The sequence below is a fragment of the Aricia agestis genome, chromosome 1 (genome assembly GCF_905147365.1).
Source record: "Aricia agestis chromosome 1, ilAriAges1.1, whole genome shotgun sequence".
In the NCBI taxonomy this organism is placed as follows: domain Eukaryota; kingdom Metazoa; phylum Arthropoda; class Insecta; order Lepidoptera; family Lycaenidae; genus Aricia; species Aricia agestis.
The window spans coordinates 1,668,805-1,685,293 of NC_056406.1; the positions used below are offsets into that span (position 1 = coordinate 1,668,805).

Below are 16,489 nucleotides of genomic sequence, written 5' to 3' on the forward strand. Positions count from 1 at the left end.
TAGCGACAACAGAAATACACAATCCTCAAAAATTTCAGAAGTCTATCTAATAGCGGTCCTTGAGATATAGCCTGGAGTCATACAGACACACAGACAGACCTTTAAAAAGGTAATAAGACAGACAGATGGACATACGGACAGACGGACAGACGGTCAGACAGACGGCAATAATACAGCTGAAGCTACATGACCGATTTGGTCGTCAGCTCTCCGTCGAAATGTTTTATGAGTGACGCGGACGGAGTGGATGGTTCTTTAAAATAAGCTATCTCGACCTCGTAACACCGCGTAGGCCTTTCGTAGCACCGCGTAGACCTTTCGTAGCACGGGAACAAAATATATTAATATTAAAAGTTTATTATTTCATATTATAAGGTCCTCTTGCGTGGGAGAGGGTCCAGGAACCAGAGGGTCGCGACTCCCGGTTACCCCCCAGGGTTCGCGAAATATTTTTTCATAACATCATAGGTCGCATCATAAAAAATATTGAAAAATACTGCTTTAGTTTATTAAATAAATATGTAAGATGTAAAAAATGTGATTAAAACTCTACAAAATTACTTCATTATTATAATATATTATTATAATTTACTCTGTTGTGTCCTTCCTAGTAGATCCCCGCTTAATGAGTGAAAGATTATATGTTATCAATAGAAAGCATTTAATTTCAATCGTAAAGTCGTCACCTTATCAAATGATAGACTGAAATTAAACGATTTTTTTTTACAATCTTTATTCAATTTACCATTTGTATAATGTTAGATAAAATAGTGATAGTTGAGTAACTTATAACCTTAGTTTGAATATTTTATATCTATTGAATAATTTTATGTTATGTTTCATGATATATATTATAATATACCTTTAAAAAGGTAAAAATAACTAGTTATTAAAATAACTAGTTACTTAAACCATGATTTTAACCATCATCAATTTCGATAACTTTGATCATATAATTAGATAACTTTTATTATCCGGCTGGCAACACCGAGTGTGAACGAATCAGTGAGTCCCATTCACGGCAGGACTGTCGCGCAGTCCTGCCGTGAATGGGCCTCTTAAGGAATACTTCCTGAAAACTTTCGGCATGGAGATACTTTCAGTCCCGGGAAAAGATATAGGATACTTTTTGTTTCAAAAAAAGTACGGTTTCCACGCGATAAACGAGTTTTGGCGCAACGGAGTTGCGGCCGTCATCAGCTAGTTTAAGATAATTATTTATTACAACTGTCTGAATCATGCGACTGAATAATAATTTGGACAAATCTGCTTCCACATCATACCTATAATTATACCTAAAGGATGTTCAATTTAATCAAAACTATAAAATGTTATCTGCATTTAAAATAAACTTCACAACTGTCTGTATTTAAGACTAGCTGTTGCCCGCGACTTCGTCCGCGTGAGCGAAATGTGATAATAAAGATAATAAAATAGAGAAAAAGTCCCCTTTTGAAGGTTCCTTTATAAAAAAGTGAAATATATCCTCCTCCTTTTCGGAAGTCGGTTAAAAAGTAGCGTAAGTTATTCCTTACTACATCAGCTATGTGCCTAAAAAAGTCCCGTTAAAATCGCTCCAGCCATTTCAGAGATTAGCCGGAACAAACAGACAGACATACAGACAAAAATTGCAAAAAATGTAGTTTTGGTGTCTGTACCCTATATACATTCATATGCATTTAGTAGAAAAAGGTTCTTTCAATATTACAAACAGACACTCCAATTTTATTTATATGTATGTATAGATAAATGTCAGTTTTCAAAACTTCCAAAATAGCCGCGGTGACATATTTTGGAATGCGTTGGGCTTGGGCGAGTAGAGTGCGAGGGGTATGAAGTGCGCGGCGTTCTGCGGCGTCGCATCGCAAAAAACGACGACGTCGCTGAACGCATCGTCGAAATTTGCGATGCGACAGTAACTTCGATGATACTTGCGTTGCAACGCATCGCATTTCTGTGCGATGTAGATTTAGCGATACGACTCGACGCCGCAACGCAGTGTTGTGGCCTGGCCCAATAGGTCGCCCTCTTAAGTCGATTATGATAACTCACCAAAACAAGGCTAGGAAAATTGCGATTTAATGCTTGAAGTTTTAATTAAAAGTGAGGACTCAATCCGAGTATTTAAAGCCGCCAGTTCCAAGCGAGAGCACATTATCTCACAACTGACATCTCGGCAAACATGCAGGTTGCTCCGGCTGGCTTCGTTCTCACTGTCCTTCTAGCCCTCGGGGCCCGCGCGGACGACTGGGACTACACGGCGATCCCTGTAGACTACCAAGTGGATCCCAGGAGGACCAAGGTCTCGCTGCACCTGGACAAGTCCAACGAGAACGACGTAGAGTTCGTGCACGAAGTCGCCGAAGCCCTGAAGAAGTATCGCGACGTCAAACTCGAGACAGAGAACGTCGCGCTGAGGAACCGACCGAGCCGAGAGGAAGACCCCGCGAAGGTGCTCGCGAATAAGCTAGCGAAGATGCTTGTAGAGAACACTCATAACTTGCGAGACTTAACACTCTATCGGTACATGATGAATTTATTAAATTAAAATATAATATCAATTTACACAGTTGAATTGGTACTAGTTTATTTACAAATCGTGCGACAAGCTTTTATTATCATGCAAATTGTATAATATACTAGCGACCCGTCCTGGCTTCGCACGGGTATAAAATATACAGCCTATGTCACTAATTGAAAAATGATTAAAATCTGAAAAATGATGAAAAAAAATGATTTTATTTAACTTGCTCTGTATGTACCATCAAGAAAATTGATTCCTATAAAGTTGACGGACCTACGTCATGTGGTCGGCTTATGTCAATTCAATGTTAGCTGTGATTGTTCTGATGGGTTTATAACGCGACCAAATTACTTAGGTCCACCATCTGGCTAGAAATCAACTTCTCTGATACGAGTAGTATGTATGTATGTATGTTGCGGTGGAATTTTGGAACTCATTTTTTTTTACGGGGTAGAGCCATGCTTCGGCACGAATGGGATGGCTCGACGGGACAAATACCACGGGCTTACAGAAAACCGGCGTGAAACAGCGCTTGCGCTGTGTTTCGCCCAGTGAGTGAGTTTACCGGAGACCCAATTCCCTACCCTTCCCTTCCTTACCTCCCCCTGTAATCCTATTCTCTCTTAAAAGGCCAGCAACGCACCTGCAGCTTTTCTGCTGTTGCGTGTGTCCATGGGCGACGGAAGTTGCTTTCCATCGGGTGACCCGTATGCTCGTTTGCCCCCTTATATAATTAAAAAAAAGTTGTGGTAGAAATTTGGAACTCAATTTTGAAGTAGACAATATATTTAACCGATTGAGCTGAAATTTTGCATACGCGTTTAGTTTGGATGACAATACACGATATGGTATGTGACATACAGCTGAAGCCACATGACCGATTTGGTCGTCATCTCTTAGGCGATATGCCTATTTGACACGATAGACCCCAAGGCACCTGGTGGCAAATAGGATTTCAAACGCCCTCATTGTTTAAAAAATCGTAACATAACGCTGTCGGCAAAGTCGGCGTCTATCACTAGCTACGTGCACCTGTGTAAACGATGGCTCGTGCGTGTTGTTTGACGACGGTGCTGTTGTGACAAGTGGCGTCGCCATTGTACCGAAATAGCGTTACGCAACACCACAGATGGTGATCTACTGAGATATGGTGGAGAGCTGTAATACTTCCTAGTACAGACTTGTAGGTTGTTGATAAAAATTCGTGGTCATAATATTATGGTACCTCATTTGAATTTCGGGTACAATTAAAAAAGTTGGAATGTCATTAACGTTTTTTTTTAATGTCGCTTATTCGCTTATTTAATCACTGGCGATTGCCAGCTATCCTTCAAATACAGTCCCCTAAAAATATTAAAAATATTAAACTAATTTTTCTCAAATCGCCATGGCTTAATATAATATTATGGTATTTTTAGACCCGGGTCATATTATTTTCGGCCAATATTAGGCGTATTACACTGTCTTCAGCAATTTAATATTTGTTACTATGCAAACTAACTAGGTAAAGTGCGCATTTTTTAAATTTCACACTTTATCGGATGGTATCAAGAAATCTACAGATTACCTAGTTAACGTTCATATTATCGTAGCCTGCATTCTAACGGTAACATTTACAAACAGAACAGAAATCAATGTGTGTTTCTTATTAGAATCTTCTCTTTCACCTCACACTGAGACTATACATAGCTCCCGTAGATATTTTTACTCGTAGCTAGGAAGTGTGGTGGTGGGTAAACAGACAACACCGGATCAGGATCAGACGCCACATCCCCGCACCACATCCGTGTGCCAGGGCTGACACCTAAACTTTTTATACAATTCTTCTGTATACATCATTTCAGAATTTTCACGTCTCATTTCTGGAGTCAGGCCGTTTGTCCACCGTCGCCGTCACCGGGACGTCACCGACAAAAATTCTAATAAAATGCTACTATATGACCTAGTATAATTTTCTATCGACATTGCTCCAGCGACTCAAGCCGCTGCTGTTTGCGCCACTGCTGTAGTGGCGTCTAGCAAAACGAAATCTTTAACCTAGGACCTAGGTCATAAAGTAGCATTTTATCTCATTTTTGTCAGTGATGAATTATTAATAAATTTCTTCTTCTGACTTTCATCATCAATCGTTCTCATCGAGGCGCAGCCTAATCATCAACTTTTCAATTACTTATGACTATCAGTTAAAAATAAGACTATCAGTCAAAGTCTAAAACCTAGTGTTTTCAGTACCAAATCACTACACTTAAAGGAATTTAACATTGATATTATGTGTATATCTGAACATTGGTTCAGATCAAATGAACTCATTTTCAATGATCACCAGATAGCAAGTTCGTTCAGTAGAGAAAATGCCATTAGAGGAGGCTCTCTCATTTTAATCAGAAACAATTTGAAGTTTAAGGAACGTAAGGATATCGTGAGTCTCTTTACTGAACGATTAATAGAAGTGGCCTGCATAGAGCTGAGCCATCTAATCATTGTGGGCGTGCACAGGCCTCCATCAGGGTTATACGATTCTTTTGAAGTAACAATGGAACAAATTTTGTCAAAAGTATGTGCATCTAACAATATGTGGTGATTTTAACATTAATTTATTAGATTTAACCTCCACTACTGTTAGATTCACATCTTTATTTTAATCGTATAACCTTCACAGTTTGTTTCAGGAACCTACAAGGGTCTGTGATACTACAGCCACTTGTATTGACAACATATTTACTAATCTTATTCCTGATAAAAAAGAAATAATTGATAAGCTAAGTTCTGATCACTATGGACAAATAGCTTCTTTTAATATGAAATGTGACAGTGACGCGAAGAAAAATCTTGTGTTTATTCCTGTGACCACAAAACGTATTGAGCAATTTAAAAGTAAATTAAATTCAAATATCCATTTATTGGATAGGTCACATAGCTCTGATGAAGCTTTTAATAAATTATTTAAGGTGATAAGAACTCAATTTAATTCAATATTTACTTCTAAAACGGTTAGAAACAGTAATAAAAGAACTAAATTTATTAATTCGGCAACAAAAGGAATAAAAATAAGTAGGAAAAGATTATATGACTTATATGATGAAAGGCGTATTAACAATAGTGAAGTATTTAAAGCATGTGTTAAAAACTACTCAAAAACCTTCAGAAAAGTTTCTAAAGCTGCTAAAGTCCTATATATAAAAAATAAAATTAAAAACTCTAAAAATAAAATCAAAACAACATGGCAGGTAATAGCTGGTGAGACTGGAAATGTCACCTGTCGTAGCTCTGATTTTGAACTATACTTTGAAAATAAAAAGATTACTAATGATCAAGAAGTTGCGACGGTCTTTGAAAAGTTTTTTGCTGACATTCCGGTCTCAACCACAAAAAATTTAAATTCTTCGCCTGAAGCTGCCGAAAAGCTACTCAGAGACAATGTAAAGGAATGTGATGTCAATTTTAAGTTTAGAGAAATTAACCCCTGAGATATTATTGATACCTTTAAATTGTTGAGTATTAAAAATACTACTAAACTCTGGGGCATGTCCACAAAAATTATTAGATCAATAATTGACATCGTAGCTCCTCATTTAGCAATGATTTTCAATGACTGTATAAAAAATGGTGTTTTTCCTGACTTAATGAAGCATAGCAAGATTGTTCCTTTATTCAAAGCCGGAACTAAATCGGATCCCACGAATTCAGGCCTATATCAATTCTACCGACCTTTAGTAAAATATTTGAAAAAAATATTTTAAAACAATTACTAGTACATTTTAATTCTAATAATTTATTACATGATAATCAATACGGATTTACCAGGGGTCGATCCACAACGGATGCTGGTATAGGACTTCTTTGCAGTATTTTTGAGGCATGGGAGGAGTCGCAGGATGCCTTAGGTGTGTTTTGCGATCTCTCCAAAGCCTTCGATTGTGTTGAGCATGCTACATTGATCAGGAAATTGCGCCACTACGTAATTAAAGACTCTGCTCTCAGCCTTTTGACTTTTTACCTTAAAAATAGGACTCAAAGGGTTGAGGTAAATAGTAAAAGGTCCAAAGGAACCAAAATAGAATAAAGTGTCCCACAGGGATCTATATTTGGCCCATTTATTTTTCTCATCTATATAAATGACTTACCTTATCTAGTTAAGGGTAATAATAATGAGATAGTGCTTTTTGCTGATGACACTTCACTTATTTTTAAAGTGAAGCGACAACAGTCGAAGTACGACGAGGTAAACAGTGCTCTCTCAAAAATAGTACATTGGTTTAATGTTAATAACTTACTTTTAAATAAAAAATATAAGTAAATTTAAAAAATAAAAAATATAAGTAAATTTAAAAAATAAAAAATATAAGTAAATTTAAAGTTAAAAGTGACATTCACTCTAGGAATACTAGAAATAAGCACAAGCTAGATATGCCGGTGATCAGACTTAGTAAAGTCAGTAAATCTTTTAAAGGTCAATGTATACGCCTTTACAACAAAATCCCAGAAAACGTTTAAAATCTTTCCATTAATAAATTTAAAAAAGTAGTTAAAGAACGTTTGTGTGCCAAAGCCTATTATAAGGTCAATGATTTCATAAACGATGGCACACCTTGGGAGTAGGATGGCTTCTTGCAAGGCTACTTCTTCATTATTATAGGACTTACAATTATGTATGTGGATATTGTATATAATATTTAGTTACAAAATTGTAAACTTTATTTTAAAAGATTAATTTTTTTCTCACTTTTTTTGGTAAAAAAGTGGGCCCCGTGCGAGTTTCTTACGCCGGTTCTTCTCGCCGGGTTAGTTCCCGAACCGGTGGTAGGCATCATGTAGGACATTCTGAAAACATTTATTTTAAATTTATTCAGAAATAAAACAATTTTGTTTTTGATTTTGATTTTGACTACTCTACAAACGCTTAACCAACGCTACATCCCGTATCACACTTGCAGCTCCAATATTTACCGGATTTCCGGCTGCAATTGTGCTTAATAAATCAGTCAGGCGTATATCTGTGGCAGCCCTGCGCAGGTGCGGTGGGAGGGAGCGGTATTTGTTGTTTACGGTTTTTATGGCCGAATATTAATGAGTAAACAATATCACCCTCGATCGACTATGAAGGGAATCATAACTGATCCCGGAGTTAGATGGGAATAAAAGGTAAGGATTGATAACTAAGAACATAATATTATACGTCAATTGAAATTTATCTATTTCTTTATCTATATAATATATAAAACTCAAAGGTGACTGACTGACATATCTATCAACCACTTACGGCGGTTCCCAATATTTGATCTATCTCTGGTTTGGCCCTACTATAGTTTGTGCGTTCTAAGATGATATGGGTGAGAGTTTTCATGTTCCTTGCTACGGGTTTTTTTACAAGAAAACAAAAAAAACAAAATGTAATAAATTATATTCCATCTACAAAAACAAATGTTTCCTATAATTGTAAATGAATAAAAATGAAAAGATGCTAAATGCTAACTTATTAATAAAAATTATAAATATTAACTGAAATAGGAATATAAAATTATTGTTACGAAAACACTTGAAAAATGTCATATGCATGAAACGGAACTTATGTCAATAGAGATTGACTCTGTTGAATCGAAATCAAATCGATAAAAAAGGGCGGCCATCTTAAATCGCCGGCACCACTGAAATGTCAGTACAAAATCGATAATTCCGATTGCAATTCCTTTACGAAGTGATTCGATATTTTTAAACTATCGATTAATTTTTGTTAGGTACCTTCCCTACTATTGTCAATTATAATGCGTCACGCATATCATCATAAAACGCACAAACTATAGAGATAGGAATAACTCACATTAGACATAATTTTATGTCAATTGTGAGCTATTCCTATCTCTAGTAGGGCAAAACCAGAGATAGATCAAATATTGGGAACGGCCGTTAGACTAGCACGAGTTGGCGCATGAGTACCGAAAACTATTCCACCTCAATTTTTTTATGCGATCCTCTTCAAATTGCCCTGCTGAGGATATAAATGCATGTTGCCAAGGCGCAACCCGGTGCCATATTGTTTAAACAAACATTGTTTAAACAATTGCAAGGAATTGTTATTTTTCAACCGAACAAATTTTTTTTATATTATTTATTGAAATACCAATAAAAAAGGTCCTATGACTTTTTACGATAAAGTTAATATTTTTAAAGATATGAATTTTTAAAGGTTCGAAAAACCTCAAATTTGGGTACTTTCGACCGATGAAAAATATATTTAAAAAAAACGAGTAAAAAAAGGCCAAAAAAATAACGTTTTATATTTGTCTCCTACTTCTGACATTTTTACAGATTGTGTATATCTGTTGCCTCATGCGCCGACTCATGCTAGTCTAACTGGACGGATCGGGCTGAAATTTTGCATGCAGGTAGATGTTATGACGAAGGCATCCGCTAAGAAATGATTTTGATAAATTCCAACCCCAAGGGGTTAAAATAGGGGATGAAAGTTTGTATATAATAATACTTCTTAACGCGAGCGAAGCCGCGGGCAAAAGCTCGTTTTTATCTATTTATGTTTAGACCTGTAAGAAATGTGTGGTCTATGGATTAGGTACTCCTTCAGGCTCGAACCGCTGAACCGTATTAAGTAGGTGAAACTTGGTATGCCACTTTTGTCCATCTATTAATGATTAATGTTCTTTCCCGGGAAAAGACAATAGCTATGTCCACACTGTGCACTTTCATCTTCAATTTTCGTCATCTTCTTTCATTCAACTTTAGTATTGGCGCATCCAATGTCAACGCCAACATTGTCATTAAAGAACATAGCGAAAGTTTTGGATACGGTCAGAGGCACAGACATAGATCAAGATAGATACCGCATGTCCTTCCATTTGTATGAAAACGATGATAAGAAACGTGTCCATTATCTGGGCCAACGTTTCTATTCGATTTTCTACAGCTCTATACGGCACTATATATTTTTATGCACTATTTTTCAATCCGATTGACGTCCGATTCCGATAACGATGAGCGCAGACTAAAGAACAGACTTTCGAAAGACGAGCATTGCTCGTCGTTTGAGAACGCGATAGGGCACGTGAAGTACATACACATGCGGTATCTATCTTGATCTATGCCTGTGGTCAGAGGGCATGCGTCGCGAGCATGCCTCACGTGCACTGTTAACTGCGCTATGATGCAATTTTGTGCTATGTTGACTGCGTTAATGAATAAAACCGGCCAAGTGCGAGTTGGACTCGCCCATGAAGGGTTCCGCAGCAGCAATAAGGTTTACTTTTATGAAATTAGGAGGTTTTTGATTTATTTTCATATTTCAGTAGATTTAATGAAAGTTAAATTAAAGTTGCTCCATTTATGACGTATTAAAAAAAACTACTGGCTAAATCTCGTTCGAACCAATTTTCGTTGGTAGTTTTTGTAGTAATGTACATCATATATTTTTTTTAGACTTATCGTGCCCCTTCTTTAGAAGTTAGAGGGGAGGGACACACATTTTTCCCCTTTGGAAGAGTGTCTCTCGGAAACTATTCAGGTTAGAAAATAATAATTCTGGAAACCTCAATATGACTTTCGAGGACCTATCCATAGATACCCCACACGCATAGGTTAGATGAACAAATTTTTTTTTAATTTCAGTTGTATCTATGGGGACCCCTAAATTTTTTTATAATTTTTCCATTTTTGTATCAAATTCTTAAAGCGGTTCACAGACTACATCTACTTACCAAGTTTCAATAGTATAGCTCTTATAGTTTTGGAGAAAAGTGGCTGTGACATACGGACGGACAGACAGACAGACAGACATGACGAATCTATAAGGGTTCCGTTTTTTGCCATTTGGCTACGGAACCCTAAAAAAGGCACATTGTGGACATAGCTATTGGACCTTATAAGTCTTTATGTTATTTTATTTATTTCTTTACTTAAAAAATAATCAGGGCAACTCATCATAAAGGATAAACGACAATAGAAAGATTTCGTATAATTATGATTTCCCTGCATGCTGTTTCCCTATATGTATATTGTATTCCCTATACACATAGGGTATACAATATACATTGAATCTTTTCTTTTCATTGAATCAACGCCGTTACCCACTACTGCACCGATTTTAATGCATATGTAGAGTAGGTTAAGGACAAAAAAAAACGATTTTTATTTCGGCTAAATGTAAGGCTCTAACTTGTAGCGAGATTACCTAACGCTAAGTACGTTAGGCAATCGCCGGCTAGAAGATCCGGCACGTTTCTTACGCGCCGGATCTTCTAGCCGGGTTAGTTCCCGAACCGGTAGTAGGCCTCATGTACACGTTCTAAGTAGTCATTTTTAAGTGATTTAGAAATAAAATAATTATATATATATATGGGGTATATATATTATATGGGGTATATATATTTAAGCACGGAACTTTATAAAATTTCTCATTGGTTATTTTTGGAGGAAATGCCTCAATGAGAAATGGCATGTATTTAAATCAATATCTGTATATTCCCTTTTCTCGATCTAAATATTTGAAAGTTTCACCAAAAATACTGACTTGCACACTAATTATGCACCCTAAATAATGCGAATTCAGCATACTATTTGAAGTTATTGGCAAAACTGTTTTACTGAACGAATAACTATTATTAAAATTGTATATCTAACAATTCCTTAGTTCAACAAACATACTACCACTTTTTAAAGGAAAACCATCACCATAATAACTTTTAGGAACATCATTTATTCTAAATAAAACCCAATTTAATCTGTTATGTTCATATAATTAAGAACACATAAAAATCATTAAGTGTTAACTTAACTTGGACTAAACTTTGGCACAGTGAATGGTAACTCAGTTTATAAACAATAATAATAAACAATCGGCAAAGAGCGAGTCGGATTCGCGTACAAAGGGTTCCTTACCGATATATTGCAAAATAGACTGATTTGACGACCTCTGTGGCTCAGTGGTGAGCGCGTTGGTAGCTCAAGCCGGGGGTCGCGGGTTCGAATTCCGCCGACGGAACAAAAAAGTTTTTCAAAGTTCCTGGGTCATGGATGTGTATTAAATATGTGTATCATATAATAAAAATCTTAAATATATGTATAGTATAAAAAGTATTAAATATATATCCGTTGTCTGGTACCTGTAACACAAGTCCTTCAGGTACTTACCACGGGGCCAGACTGACGTGGTGTGAAGCGTCGATAGATATTATATTATTATATTATAATACTACTTCTGGGTGGTTCACAAAAAATAACCACGATGGCTAAGGCGGGCGCTACGCTCCCGCCTTAGCCATCTAACCTAACCCAATCAAGTCGTATTGGGCCAACATTGCTATTAATTATTTAAGAATCATTAATAAATTTATTAACCCATACAATTACAATACAGTAGTAAATTTTGATAATTTTTCTTAATTTTTATCAAGAAACCTTGAATTATATAGTTTTGGAATGATAAAGTCTTTCACCATATCTCATCATAATTACCAAAAATCTTTGTCGCTAACACAGAAATAGATCAAGATATATCTGTGGTCGCTAAAGAGTAAAGAGCGAGTGCAAAAGAGTGAGTGCGGCGTTAGATGAGGAGGCCTCAACATGTTTTTCAGTGAAACAGAGAAATAAAAAGAAAATAAAGTTAGGCAAAAATATTTTAGTTGCACGATTTGTCAATTTGTAGACTTGTTTTGACAATAGAAATTGATTTTATTGTGGTGCACCTTACGATATCGTTTTTAGAAATTCCGTTGTAAGATTGTCCAATTTAGAGTGCAAGTTAGTATTTGTGATAAACAATTTAAATTTTAGTTTTACAAATAATATATCCGATGTATGAACCATATTTTTGGTATGAATTCGGTTATAAAGGTCGTCTCGTTTTGTATGATGTTTAAGTTGTTTTTGAAGGACATGTCCAGTTAATCAATTGTTTTTTTTTTATCAGCATTAGTTTTTCTGGTATGCATTCAGTTAATTAGCGGAGTTAAGGTAGTGTGCTGCAAAATTATTCTGATGTGCATTTAATAATATCCCGTTATTTTTGTAGGAAATGCTTCGTCTCGGTTAAGACTATAGTGCAGGGCCCATATAAAATGTATTAACCGTTATTTATCTGTTAACTGGTTCGCCCGCATCTCCAGGGTCGTGCGTTGTGGTTCTACTGAATTACCGTTAAATTGGTCATAGTTATGGTGTAGTTAACGAGCTGTGTTGTATCGAATTGGGAAGAATTGTAACAGATCCACTAAGTTCAGACTTATTTTAAGAAGCGCTTACACGGGCAATAATTACGGCAACAATGGCTCGACGACACGAATGGAGCGATCTGGAGCTATTAGTGGAGCAATATGGAGCAATTTATTTCATATCGCTCAATGTCTTATCGCTCAAATATTCGATGGCCACATCACTCAATATTGTATTGCGCAATATTGCTGCTTGTTGCCGCAAATTGCTTGATGTAGTCGTGACGTCAAAGTTGACGAGAATTGACTGGAGTTGAGTAATTTTGGTTGCCCGTATAAGCGCACCATAAGAGGCTCGCAGCCTTCTCTATCTCTCCTCGCAGAAAGTTTATTAGAGGTAACTGTCGCTTTTGCTGGAATACAATCTGCCTTTTATTCTTTTTTTATCTAATTCGGTGTAACCGGTACAGACCCACAGACATCCTGTTGGCATTGGTGTAGGTCCATATTTCCATAGTAATATCCATACAGTTAATACTAATATACTAATCCATACTAATTACTAATAATATCATAAATGCGAAAGTGTGTCTGTCTGTCTGTTACCTCTTCACGCCAAAACGGCTGAACCGATTGGGCTGAAATTTGGTACAGAGATACTTTGAGTCCCGGGAAAGGACATAGGATACTTTTTATCCCGAAAAATGTACGGTTCATGCGCGATAAACGAGTTTTGACGCAACGGAATTGCCGGCGTCATCTAGTCAAGTATAAACTTATTCGGAAAAACTAGTTCTCAAGAACGAAACAAACTAATTAGGGCGGAAAAATAGTGATATTGTCCACGGCACTATCAGAAGTAGGGAATAAAAATTAATATCAGCTGAATATAGAACCTCCTTTTTAGGGTTCCGTAGCCAAATGGCAAAAAACGGAACCCTTATAGATTCGTCATGTCTGACTGTCTGTCTGTCTGTCCGTCCGTATGTCACAGCCACTTTTCTCCGAAACTTTAAGAGCTATACTATTGAAACTTGGTAAGTAGATGTAGTCTGTGAACCGCATTAAGATTTTGTTACAAAAATGGAAAAATTATTAAAAATTTTAGGGGTCCCCATAGGTACAACTAAATAAAAAAATTTTTTTTCATCGAAGCTATGCGTGTGGGGTATTTATGGATAGGTCTTAAAAAATCATATTGAGGTTTCTAATATAATTTTTTTCTAACCTGAAAAGTTTGCGAGAGAGACTCTTCCAAAGTGGTAAAATGTATATGATGTACATTAGTCATTACTTATTATAAAAACTACTTATTATAAAAACTACCAACGAAAATTGGTTTGAACAAGATCTAGCAAGTAGTTTTTTTATACGTCATAAATGGTAAACCTTAAATTAACTTTCATTAAATCAACTGAAACATAAAAATAAATCAAAAACCTTCTAATTTCATAAAAAATAAACCCTATTGTTGCTGCGGAACCCTTCATGGGCGAGTCCAACTCGCACTTGGCCGGTTTTTTTAAAGTCGATTTTTTGAAAACGCTAAGTTGTAAGAGCTACAGCAAAACACGTGGCGAATTGATTAACTTCACCACATCCAAGACAACGCAGCTCTAGAACAATTTCTATGTTTTGTATCTACCAGCAGTCGTGCAGTTTTAATAAGCATAATATATTCGACTGGATTTCCCAAACCGCTTTATCTTATTTTTTCAAGATATCGTTTTCATTTTTGATTTTAAAAGTAAAACATAACGCTTTTAATTTGGGCCTGTCCTTATTTTTTAAAAATAATAATTATTTTTAAAGATAATAAATATACTCGTAAATAGGCGATCTCCAATTTTGGTGGCTTGTCGCCGAACTATTTTACTCAATATCTAGACCGATTAACAGAAAACTTGATACTGGATTAGATTTTTATTTTTATGTAGTCGTTTTATATAGTTGACTCTTCATAATATATGAATTTTACTGTACTAACTCCTGTAGTTTAGTTTTGTATGACACAGTTTAGGTCTGTCGCGGAGAATTTTTAAATTTTGGTGGGATTTACGAAACGTTGTTTCTACAAAATACCATTGATCCCATAAGCATAAAAAATACGCCATTTACTTCATTCAGCCACACGCTAACCAGTTTAGGAGGTGGCTGTGGGCTTGGTCGTACCAGTTTCCAGCCAGAAATGAAAAAAAAACAGTTTTATCACAAAACCCCCGATTTTATGCAATTTTGGTGTAAGTACTTAAATTATCCTACTTGTGGCAATAATATCATGTTGTTATTTTGAATATCGGTAGAGTTTTGGTTTGTTTATAGTTAACTTTAGTGCACGTAGTTTTTCTTTTTTAAGATTATTTTTCTCGTAAATTCCAATTTTGGTGGGTAAGAGGGTGTGTAAAACATTATTTTTACAAAATACCATTGATTCTTGAAGCATAAATAATACGTCATTCACTTCATTCTGTCACAAGCGAACTCGTGTAGGTGGTGGTTATCGTACCTACTAGTTTTCCGTAAACACCTAATCCCCAATTTTGGTGGAAACAAAAATTTCCACCAAAATTATATAAAATCCACTCATTCCCTTAACTTTGGGGGCAAAAGTATGTGATGCTATTCTTTAAAACAGATTTAGGTCTTCGGAGTTTCTAGTCACTAAAGTTCGAAAATTATAGGCCCAACATTTCGCATGTCAACTACGGTCCAACTTATTTTGATCCAACCCGAAAAACTTATTACAAAATCGGAATGTAATGAAATAGGAGCTGAAGTTATTACAGAAGTAAACTCAATATGGTCCCGTAATATCGGCACACCTGGGCCCGCAGCTGGCGCCTGCAGACCCATTACCCAGCCCACCTCACCACCTGGGACCTCCGCGCCCTTCGCCCCTTAGCGAATCAGAGCCTGTAGCCAAGACATTTAATTATTTTTTCCTGTTTTCCACATTTTCCACTGATTCTTAGCTTCCATTGGTCGCAGCGTGATGTTTTATAGCCTTAAGCCTTCCTCGATAAATGGACTATCCAACACAAAAAGAATTCTTCAATTCGAACCAGTAGTTTCCGAGATAGCGTATTCAAACAAATAATCTCTTCAGCTTCTAAATAGTAGTCAATGTTTGGCGAAGGTAATTTGTATGAAAGTGTCAACGGGAGAATCTGATGAGGAACTTAATATTTAGCAAAACATGTAGGTGTCATAAGTGAGCTTTTGGCACGATGGCTCGACCGGATGATACGGCCTTACAGAAAACCGGCGTAAAGTAGCATTTACGATGTCTTTGGACGAGAGTGTTCTTTTGGGTTAGTGAGTTAGTTGAAAAGTCTTTGAAACTGCAAGAGGGAATTCTCCCTTGCGAATATGATTAACCCATATTATAGTTAACAATAAATAGTACATAAGAAAACTACGTTACTGCAGCTAAAGATGTACTAAATATAAAACTGTTTTGATACAAAAACCTACATTACGGATAATTGGGGGTATGTATGATACTTAATCAATATTTGACTTAAATTTTTATTTAAACTACCAGTCTTTGACTTGCGAAAATAAACGGTGCAGGATATTTCTAATTTATAGCGCTAATAAATCTTTCTCTACGCTCACCTTAACGTTTTTGACAGCTGACGACGATCAGCTTTGCCGGGTCGGGCCTTGCTTCGCACAAAATAAGTCACAAATAAAAAAAACACAAATCAATGGCACTCAACGATAAAAAACAAAGGGTTTAATTTAAAAAACGAACAGCAGTCGGCCGTCAGTTTGACAGCGGTTTGCGCGGGAAAACGTGCGT

At 36.3% G+C, this 16,489-nt stretch overlaps 1 protein-coding gene across 1 annotated transcript in view; it reads right to left on the reverse strand.

The window, feature by feature from the left end:
* Positions 1 to 16,489, reverse strand: part of LOC121728523 (protein CBFA2T3) — a 58,592-nt gene extending 42,103 nt beyond the window's left edge. Inside the window, exon 1 of the mRNA XM_042116679.1 lies at positions 16,303 to 16,489. The gene's annotated coding sequence lies outside the window, so the exon portion shown is untranslated. The remainder of the gene's footprint in view (positions 1 to 16,302) is intronic.